The 10,335-nt window shown below is 36.2% G+C and overlaps 1 pseudogene; it reads right to left on the bottom strand.

Annotated features, from left to right (window-relative positions):
* Positions 1 to 4,765: 4,765 nt before the first annotated feature.
* On the bottom strand, positions 4,766 to 5,425 carry LOC149161937 (putative protein phosphatase 2C 2 pseudogene; annotated as a pseudogene).
* Positions 5,426 to 10,335: the final 4,910 nt, after the last annotated feature.

Raw genomic sequence — 10,335 nt, 5'->3', positions numbered from 1 at the left:
CCTACATCTAGTGTCTTTGATCTTCGTGTTATGGTTTTTGTAATTGCTTTATGAACTAAGATAAAAGAAGAAGACAAGAAAGTTAATAAGAACATAATAATATCACAAGTAATTATCAACATAAAGACAATACTTCTGCCTTTCTGATTTTCCAACAATGGATTGGCCAAGCATTCGACACAACTAAACAACTGAGATTGTTTGGATGAGATCACTAGAAGTAGAATGGAAAAATATCATATGAGATTATATATCATCATGGTTTGGTTGGACTTCTTCATTATAACATCAATGTGAATCGAGATGAGATCTTGGTGACCTATGAGGGGGTGGATACATTGATTGATAAATGAGCTATCCATTGAGACAACATGATGATCAAGATGATGTTGGCTTGGGTTCAAGGAGCCTAAGATGACATGTTCATGGACTTGTAGTTGTGACCAATGGAGCCTTAATTTGGTTATCAATGGTGATCTTGGAGTATTTCTAATTTCATGAAGAGATTGAATCAATGACTTGGGTAAACTAAGTGCCACCTAATTTAGACATAGTATGGGATGTGTCTCTTTGGAGCATGCTTGGAAAACAAAGATCAATTTTGAGATAGCTTATTAACATGACCCAATGATAGAGATGGGTAAATTTGGTTGTAGTTATGATGGAACCTTGGTGTGAAACTTATTCAATGGGTTGAGTCTCGGAGAGTTAGCCATTGTAGCATGATTTGTAGATTGGGATGATTGATGAGGTTAATTTTTCCATGATCTAGAGAGCCTTCTTGAGGAGGAGGACTTGGAAATCTATGGAGACCACTTGGTATGTAGATGAGATGATGAGGCAAGTGGGACTTTCCTTCTTCATAGATGTGTGAGTAACATGTTTTCATATATGAGGAGATATGAGGAGTGGAGCGACATGGACGATAGTAGGAGTAGTGGATCTAGCTACTTGATGGAGCACCTTAGAGTTTGGTTGCAGACATTTGATCATCATGAGAGGATTGAATTATTAAATTGCAAACTAATTATTTTTTAGATCTCTTCATGGATTTGGATGTGGAGTAGACAATGGAGTTTCTAGATGGAATTCATTTCGATGTATTTGCAAAGGGTGACATGTAAAGGGGTTTCTAAACATGTGGTAGAGAGAAACAAGATCGTAGGTTTGAAAGTAGGGGTTGGGTGGCTCAACGACTCATTAGGGTGGATAGTTAGGGTGGCTCAACGACTAATTAGAAATCACCCTAGAATGGGTGGGACCCTAGCCACCCATTCTAGGGTGATTTCTCATTTGATTTCATATCTAATTATGGGGAACCCTTTCCATACCCTAAGGGTGCTCAGCTAGGGTGTGTAGGATTATTGGGATTATTTTTCCAGTGTATTGTGACATTAAGATTGGGAAGCTTAAATGTAGAATACTTGGAGGCTTTCTCCATTATTGTACATTGTATTATTGTAGCAATATCATATTTTATATTGACATATTTTGGTGGAGCAGGGGGTCTCATCCCATGAACATTATTAATGTACATTTTATAGGGATGTTTATATGTAACAATGTGTCATTGTATTGTGACATTTTTAATGTAGCACACATGTACATGTGGATGATATAGGATGTTTATGGACGAATGTTTGGAATTATACTTGTGTTAATGTTGGATGCTAATTCCGCAAGCATAATATATCTAACATGTGACAAAGTATAAGGGAAATAGATGTAGTATGGGATTGAAGTACTTGTCATTTGTTCACCTCCATTGTGAGGAACCTCGTTGGTGATGCCTTCTTAGAGAACTTGATTTGCCTTAACTTGAGGGGCGCTCTAGCAATGTGATAGGTATTGATGGAATAACTAATTAAGTACAAATCTTCCTTATTATGTTTTCTAAGAAATAATGGCTATTTTCTTGCTATAAAATGTGAGATCCAAGTGAGTTGTTTTGTTCCATGTCTATATATAATCATCCATTGATTTACTGATGATGCCAAAAGAAATAAATCCTCAATCTTTCACTATGTGTGGTCATTCATTGTAACTATTTACTAAGTTAGTTGATTTATGAAGGGATTTTGTATATTGAAATGTTTTTCTTTTATGCAACTATTTGGAATAATTTGGATAAGCAATATCAAAATTTTTAACTTGCCACTACCACTACAATATCAATATCAAATTTTCTAAAAAAACCACACCAAAAGAAAATATACCCCACCTAAAATTACTAATCACCATGTGAATCTTTTCCTGCCTCAAAAGAGGTGAAGAAAATCAAAGACTTGAAAATGATACAACAAAGATAACTATGTAAACATGCCACCAATGTAATCTTGCTCATCCAAATTACTTCATTAAGTAATTAATTTGAATATTAATTTAAATTATAATTCATTTAATTTAGATTATAATTAGATCTTCTCCCTCATATTAAAGTGGATCTTTTTTGTAGCAGCGAAAGAAAGAAAAATTGATCTTGCTTATGGAAATTGCAACATGACCCAAAAGAATAGAAGAAAAAAAGGGAAGAGGAGCCTTTCAATATTCAAAAACCTTTCAAAAAATCATCAAGTCGTAAATCAACTGACTCAGTAGATAGTTACATATAATGCCCCCACATAGTTAAAGATTGGATTTCTTTCTACACAGCTCCGCTTGGATCTCACATTTGATCACAAGCCAATGACCATTAATCCTTAGAAATCCTATTAAGGAATGTTGTTAATTAATTACTTTTTCCATCAATAACAAAAAGAAATCCAAGGATTTGGCCTTAGCCCATTTCCAACCCAAGCTATGGAAAATGTTTGTAGATGACACATGTGTTGTCTAGTCTCATGGCCAAGAAAATTTAGATCAAATTTTCCAACATCTCAACAATCAATCTACCTCCATAAATTTCACTATGGAGCAGGAAGTTTACAGGTTGCTGCCTTTTCTTGATGTTCTCATTTCAAAGAAGGATGATGGTTTTTTCTCCCACCAGGTATTTCACAAGAAAACTCACACTGAGTAGTATCTTCATGCCAAGTCTCATCATTTCCCTACTCAAAAGTTTGGTTTTCTCAAAACGCTAGCTACTCGTGCGATGAGAATATCTAATGAAAACCACCTTTATAAAGAGAAAGCCCATCTCCTTAATGTTTTTGTTAATAATGGATATAGTAGGCAGTAGGGTCTTAAAGCTTTCCTTAAAGCTAACATAGGTTCCAAGGTTAAGAAAGACCCTAAATATCGAATCCCAGGGGTGCATCTCCCTTTCATCCAGGGGACCATTGACAAGATTGTGAGAATCCTAAGGAAGCATAATATTCCCTCAACGTTTAGACCCCTTAACAACATTTGTAGCTCCCTAAGATCTGCAAAAAACCCTGTTGACCCTAAGGATATGAAAGGTGTTTATGTTATTCCATGTTCTTTTAGGACCTCCTATGTTGGTGAAATTGGGCGCTCTATTAATCAAAAAATTCTGAGCACACAGTCAACATTAAGCATGAGAGGACCTGGTCTTCAACTTTTGCAGAACACGCGAAGAAGACTAATCATCATATATGCATTGAGTAGGCCCAATTCATTGCTAGGATTGCTCCTTTTCATCACCGGAAAGTTTAGGGAGGCCATTGAAATTGAAAGGAGGCCGAGTAATCTTAATAGGGATGATGGCTAGAAAATTAGTAGTTATTGGATCATATGTCATTGTATATGATCCAATAACTCTGAAATGTCATGTTAGGGTGTCTTAAATGCCTAATGGAAGGCTAGATATTTGTTGTGATGTTTAATATTTGTCATTTGTCCTAGCTCCATTTAATGCAAAGTCCAAGTCATGGAATTTGGACTATCTATGGGTGTTGTGCAAACGCACAAATCCAGGCTGGAGAAAGTTATTTCTGGACTGTTGCACCAATAATTTAACAAAGTGGAAACCTTATTACTAGGTAAAAATATGGTTTAAGTTTCTATGAAATGGGAATCTCGGTGTAAGTTATATGAAATTGTCCACTCTGGAAAGTAACCAAGATCATTAATATATATATATATATAGTCCAAAATGAATATATATATATATATATATATATATATATATAAACTTTTTGTCCAATGTATTAATGGTATTAATGTATATATCAGTGATTGGATTAAAGAAGTTATAAATTAGTGAGTATGAAAAGATTGGCTTCCAATATGTCGATATGTGGTTATAAGTTAAGTGTAATTTCTTTTATGAGCAGACATTATTTAAATGTTTTATATAATTATTTAATTCTTTTTATTTAATTGTTTTGTATAGTTATTTTATTTTATTTTTATTTAGTGAACATGAGCAAAAATTCAACTTTGATGACGAAGTGTTACACATCACACTAGAACCTCTAGGCCTATAATATATTAATATATGGTCATAATTGTGTTTAGAGAGGCATTAACAAAATATGTATATTAATTACATTAAATAAATTATAATTTTAACATTATAATATTATAATATTATAAATATTTTAAAAATAAAAATAATAAAAATATTAACCATACATATTTTATTTGTGAAATTTACTAGTTAATTATTTAAATAATAAATCAATTTTTTTTTCAAATCAAAATTATAGATATAATAATCAGGGAACTAATTAAACACAAAATTATCAAGGGGGGATCTTTGTTTTTGGAGTATTCATCGTTTAATGAAACATATAATGATCAAATTTGAGTTAGTTGGAATCTCTAAGGATTTTCCCCACCCTTGATGGCAACGCTGGATTATCTACAGATTTTCCGCACCCTTCAAAAAATGTGAGAGCTGAACTATCATAACAGTTATATCATCATTGGATCCTCTGGCTTGTGCTACCTCCACCAGCTTCTGGCAAGCAGCTGAAGGACCTGCTAATGGCTTCCCATTAACTTCAGGCACCACATTCTGGAGGCAAAAAGGCTTCGCAATATCTACCGCTTCTTGATCACTCACCTCGTCCCACAGCCCATCGGATGCCAGAATTAAAAAGTCACAGTCCCCTGTAATTGGAATAATTGTGGTATCTGGTTTAGCTGATATCCATTGTTTGAAGTTGGCGTCGCCTATTGCCCTGGACACTGCTAGCCCTCCCTGAACTCGCCAAACTCTGCCGATCCGAAAAACAGATCCACCCCGATTCTCTATGCGTTGTTGCTCGTCTGGCCTTCCAGGTTTGTGATCACATGTCAGAGCTTGGGCCTCTCCCCTTCTTCTGCTAATAACTGCTCGGCTATCCCCAGCATTAGAAACAACTAATAAGTTCCCATCTATGATCACAGCACTTAGGCAAGTAGTACCGCTAACCATGTCAATTCCCTTGCTCAAAAAGCCTTCATCTGTTTTCAAGTACCCGGCTCTCACTGCCAACTTTTCAATTTGTCTTTCATGGAAAGTAACCAGACGTGTCATCGAAATAGAGCTCTTTTTTGTGTTGTCCATCATGCATCTTGGGTTATTATAAGATAGACAAGTGGTAAAATAGTGGGCCCACATGGTTGGGTGATAACAAGATAAAGAGACAAGTGGTAAAATAGTGGGCCCGTAGGGTCACAGAAGTGGTGATTTATAGTCAATTAAATTATTAATCATGTTTTTTTATAGAAGGATAGAAGGCTTAAGAGGATGTTGAGGGATTGGTGGCATGGGGGTATATACCTATGTTGTATGTAAGATCTGTATGGTTTAACATGCAGGATGGGTATTACTCCACAAAATTTCATTATAGAGTTGTAATAAATCATGTGAAATGTCCAAATAAATTTTCACGAGCCATGGTGGTGACTTTGAACTCATGCATAATTCCAACCATTTTGAGTATACCGTGTTGGTATGTTCTATTTTCGGGGGGGATGAACTCATCCATAATCATCTATTTGTAGGCAAAGTTACAATTATATTTCAATATATTATCATTGCTTGTGTGTCAACCTGACCATGCCTCTCTATTATCCCTTTTGTTCACGTTTTATTCAATCCCTGCTCTTTGCAACTATGTTGAATTCAACCTTGATTCTGGCCAAACGCTTGACACTTTGTCACTGGAACTTGGTAACTTGAATCCACTTTGCTCCAATGGGACATGGTGTATAAGGCAAGGGAGGTACTCGAATTCTCAACATATGCCCTAAAATTTATGATGCAAAATTGTACGTTATAATATAAATTCTTAATTAGAAAGCATTGAAAATTAATGGGAAAACAAATACTTTCATGAAATTAGAATCTAATACAAATAAAATTGAGACTTGTGATTCACATCTCTCTTTCTACAATTTAGCTTTAGCTAATATTTTGATACTCCTACAAAACATGTGCCTTCAACTAGTGCATTAGTAACTTTGGGAATGGTGTATATTTGTAGAATGATTCTTTCAAAAATAAAATGATGGAAGTTGTTAGGATCCTATAATCTACGAATCAAAGTGTGTTTTCCTATCTTACTATTTCATTTTGGGGGTCTTTTTTTCAATTTTAGCCTATGAGTCACTAAATGTCATAGTCTAAAGGGTCATTGTATAAAGAGTCATACAAGTTAAGGTCATTGTAAATTTTCATGTCATAAAGGGGTCTTTTAGCCCAAAGTCGAACTTGTAAAGGTATAATAGTCCATGAGAGGTCATTATTAGAGTTGAAGGGGTCATGTCATGGGTCTGTTAGCAATTTATACTTCTCATATGTCCATGATTTCAAATTTCGTCATCATGACATGAGAGGGCTTGTGGTGGCATTAAATTCAAAAATTTTGCAAGCCATCCCTCGTTTCTCCTTCATCCAAAGTGAAATTCGAGCTCTGAACTAGTATGAGGTTTCAAAGAATGTTGCATAGTTGAAGGAGGAGGTTTAAGCTCAAGGTACATGGTCGTTATGCATATGCTGTGCAAGTTGGATTTAGCTATCTTGAAGGTCTGCAGGAATTGAAAAAAATACTTCAAGGGTTCTAGACCATCTAACTTTCATTACAAACATGCCCATTTTCTCCGTTTTTCTAGGAAATTTTCGCAACCATATCAACCATGGAGGTTTGCCACACTCTGATATGAATTTGTTATGAAACTAATTGTTTTTTTCATCATTTTCAAAAGTGTTTTAGGACCAAATGGAAATGAACTTAAAAAAACCGAAAGAGGTTTTTTCCAAGAACAAGCCAAGGAAAAAAACCTCCTTCAGTTTATGTACAGGTATCATGTATTGGAAGAGTAAAATGCATATTTACAGTCTATTTTTCAGGTTTTAGCATTTCATGTTTTAGTTATGATGTTTGGGTGCATATTGTGAGGAGATGGATAGGAATTTTTTGAAACTGAGAGAAGTTTCTCTCAAGAAAACTCTCATCTACAAAAAATTCCCTCTTTTTTGTAACAGCTCACAAGATTCAAGATATATGATTTCGTCTTCGAACCCTATGTTTCCATAAATTCGATCCCAGTTTCGTAGCAGACTTGCTACGCATTTGTTGCGCAAACTAAAAATAGTCATTTTGAAGGCTTGTAAGCATGGAAGGAAGCACTTAGTGGGTTATACATCAACACCAGGTCATCTCAAGCACATCTACATACTCAGTTTTGCATAGGAACCACCTGCAACCACACCAATTTGAAGACTTATGCCCTCTGTTGTGCAACTATTGCGCAAACATATCATTCAATTTTATTTTATAAATTTTCAAATTTTGGAACTTCTATCTAGAAGTAATTTTGGTTATTGGATAAGTTTTAATAAGTTTAAATTCAGTTATTTTGAGTTGTTAAACAAATATTCCAACTTGGTCAATGTTTCTAAATTGTATTAGTCTTGATATAGCAGTTCCAATGTTTCTACATATCAAGTAAAGATGCATTGTATCTAGCCCATTTGACTTCTTGTTGATGCCTCGAAAATCGCTGCAACAACATCGGGGATAACCACCCGGTCCGGACCTTAGTACAGCTCCTTTTCCGTTTGGAATAGTGGCTCCGACTAGGGATAATGGGACCAGTTTCCCAAAAGTAGATAATCGGGATGAATGGATGATTTATAAAACTAAGCTAGCGATGGGCGGATAACTAAACTATTTAACAAGAATACAAGGACTATAACCTATCCCGGGAATCTATTGAACTTTAAAGTGCAGCGTTTAATGGTCTGTGTCTAAGGACAGGCATATAGATGACTCCATCGATCAGACATAGATATTAATTCATTCAAGATTACTGTGCCTAAATAGTTAAGCCCAGCGATTACAGCAATATTACCGCACTCATCATTTATATTATCGACATATACATGATTAAAAGGAAAGCATATCATAAAACATCCAATAGTGGTATGAATGTAGATCTGCTGTTACAGCACATGCATATAATCAACAATAGCAAGGATAATCAAATAACAATTCACATAACAGGAATGAATTCAGACATAGATAGAAATACCATATGAGCTGCTTTGACACTCCCGATATCAATCGCTACTTGGAATTCTTTCTTCAACGCAGAAACATTCACAACAACGACAATAGTGCACAATTGCATAAAAAGCTTCTTTGCTGAATTAAGAAAGACTGGTCCAGTTGCATAAAAGAATATTGACTGAAGCACAATAGTGTAAACTTCAGTCTTTAAGTCTGGTACAAAACTTTACGACCCTTTCCAAAACAATGAAAGGGTCTATAAATACTAAATTAATCTAAATATCTATTAAACTGAAATGCAACTAAATCGGTATCAATAAATTTTGATCCTATTTTCCTCAGCGATCTGGCAATCGGCGGCATGATTCATCAGGTAGGCTGCTTGCCTTTAAATCTGAGCTGACTTATCGCAAGCATTGGCTCTACTTCAGGAGGTTTGTTGAGGCGCGAACTGAGCTGGGCGGCATAGGTGGCATCCTGAATATCGGGAATTATACACCCGATTGCATCTGTTAGGCACTTTAGGGCGGCTCTCTGTGTATGCGGATTTACCAGGAAGAGCCAATATGCTTCCATAGTAAAACTATTAATCCCAGCGATTAATCTCCCTTTCTCCTCTAAATCAGGATAGCATGATTGTTCCAATGTATTTGTTGTTGTCATCTTTCCTGGTGTACATTGGGAAATCATATTTGCTAAGTAGAGAGTGTTGTTAACTAGATCAACCAGATTGCTGGAAGTTGATTTACATCTTGAAGCTGCCCTTTCTGCTTTCATCACCTGAGTGTGCCATTCTGTGAAAAGTATGTCTTTATATGTTTCTGAAATCTTGAGCAAATTTTCTTCTCTCCCTTGATCATAATCTTGCCAGTCAAGATATCCGGTTATGATCTCTTCGGCTTGGTCTAACTCATTCGTGGCCTTCTCTACCTGCTGATTTATTGATGTCGTTAGCTCACACAATGGCTCTGCCTGAGCGATTTGTTGACACAGGAGCCTGATTTGGGATATTAATGCAGTGTTTATTTGCACTGCTTCTGCTCTGAATTCACCCACCTGTTGAGCACCCTTTATCTTTTCGAGCTGCGATGACAATTGAGCGATTTGCTCATCTTTTGTTTTCATCATTTGCTCGTTTGCTACCCTTAATTGTGCCAATGCCTCCGATAATTCCTTCTGTTTATGGATTGCGTTTTGGTCGACCCTTTGCTTTTCTGCCTGCAATTGCTGAGTTAATTGACTGTTCAATTGTTGTTGTGTCGACAACTGCTGCTCCGCCTGCACTGCCTTCTGCTTTGATTCAGCCAACTCTGCCTGTAATACGAAAATTTCTTGGTCCTTAGTCTTTAGTAGAAGACTTACCTCCGATGCCTTGTCGATTGTTGTTGCCGAATAGGCTCCCACATACTGTGACAGTTTTTTTAGGTCATCGGAGGGGTCGAATTCCTCCTTCTAAACCACGCTGCCCGTTATAGTTTGTTCTGGAAAAAAGGGAGGTTGATCAATCTTCCTCCTTTTCCTTTGTATTTTTAGCACTGCCTTATGCCTCGGGCTGTAGAAAACATCCAGGGGAGGAATATCTTTTACCTGGAGAATGATTTTGTCGGAGGGGTCTTTCGGTATTATCTCAACATCCTTGGAAATGGGTGGGCCGCTGGTTCCACTTAGAACCTGAGGTGAAGTGATGTCCTGTATATCGTTTGTCTTGGAAGTGTCTGTATCCTTGGAACATTCCAACCCACTGATGATAGAGTCAAATTGCTTCCACTCTTGAAGCAAATTAGGGTCAATAGTAGTATCTATATTGACATCAGTGGTGGTTTGTTTTTCCTTTTCAGCTTGGGACTCCTTCCGCACCTTTTCCTGCTCTCTTTTCTGTTGTTCCTCTTGTTCTTTCTTCTGCCTTTCCTCTTGCTATTTCTTTTGTTGT

The sequence above is a fragment of the Pinus tabuliformis genome, chromosome 5_2 (assembly GCF_031772625.1).
Source record: "Pinus tabuliformis cultivar Carrire ecotype Pingquan chromosome 5_2, CPIR1, whole genome shotgun sequence".
Taxonomy (NCBI): domain Eukaryota; kingdom Viridiplantae; phylum Streptophyta; class Pinopsida; order Pinales; family Pinaceae; genus Pinus; species Pinus tabuliformis.
The sequence above is the reverse complement of the archived record's forward strand: the minus strand, read 5'-3'. Positions and strand labels throughout refer to the sequence as shown.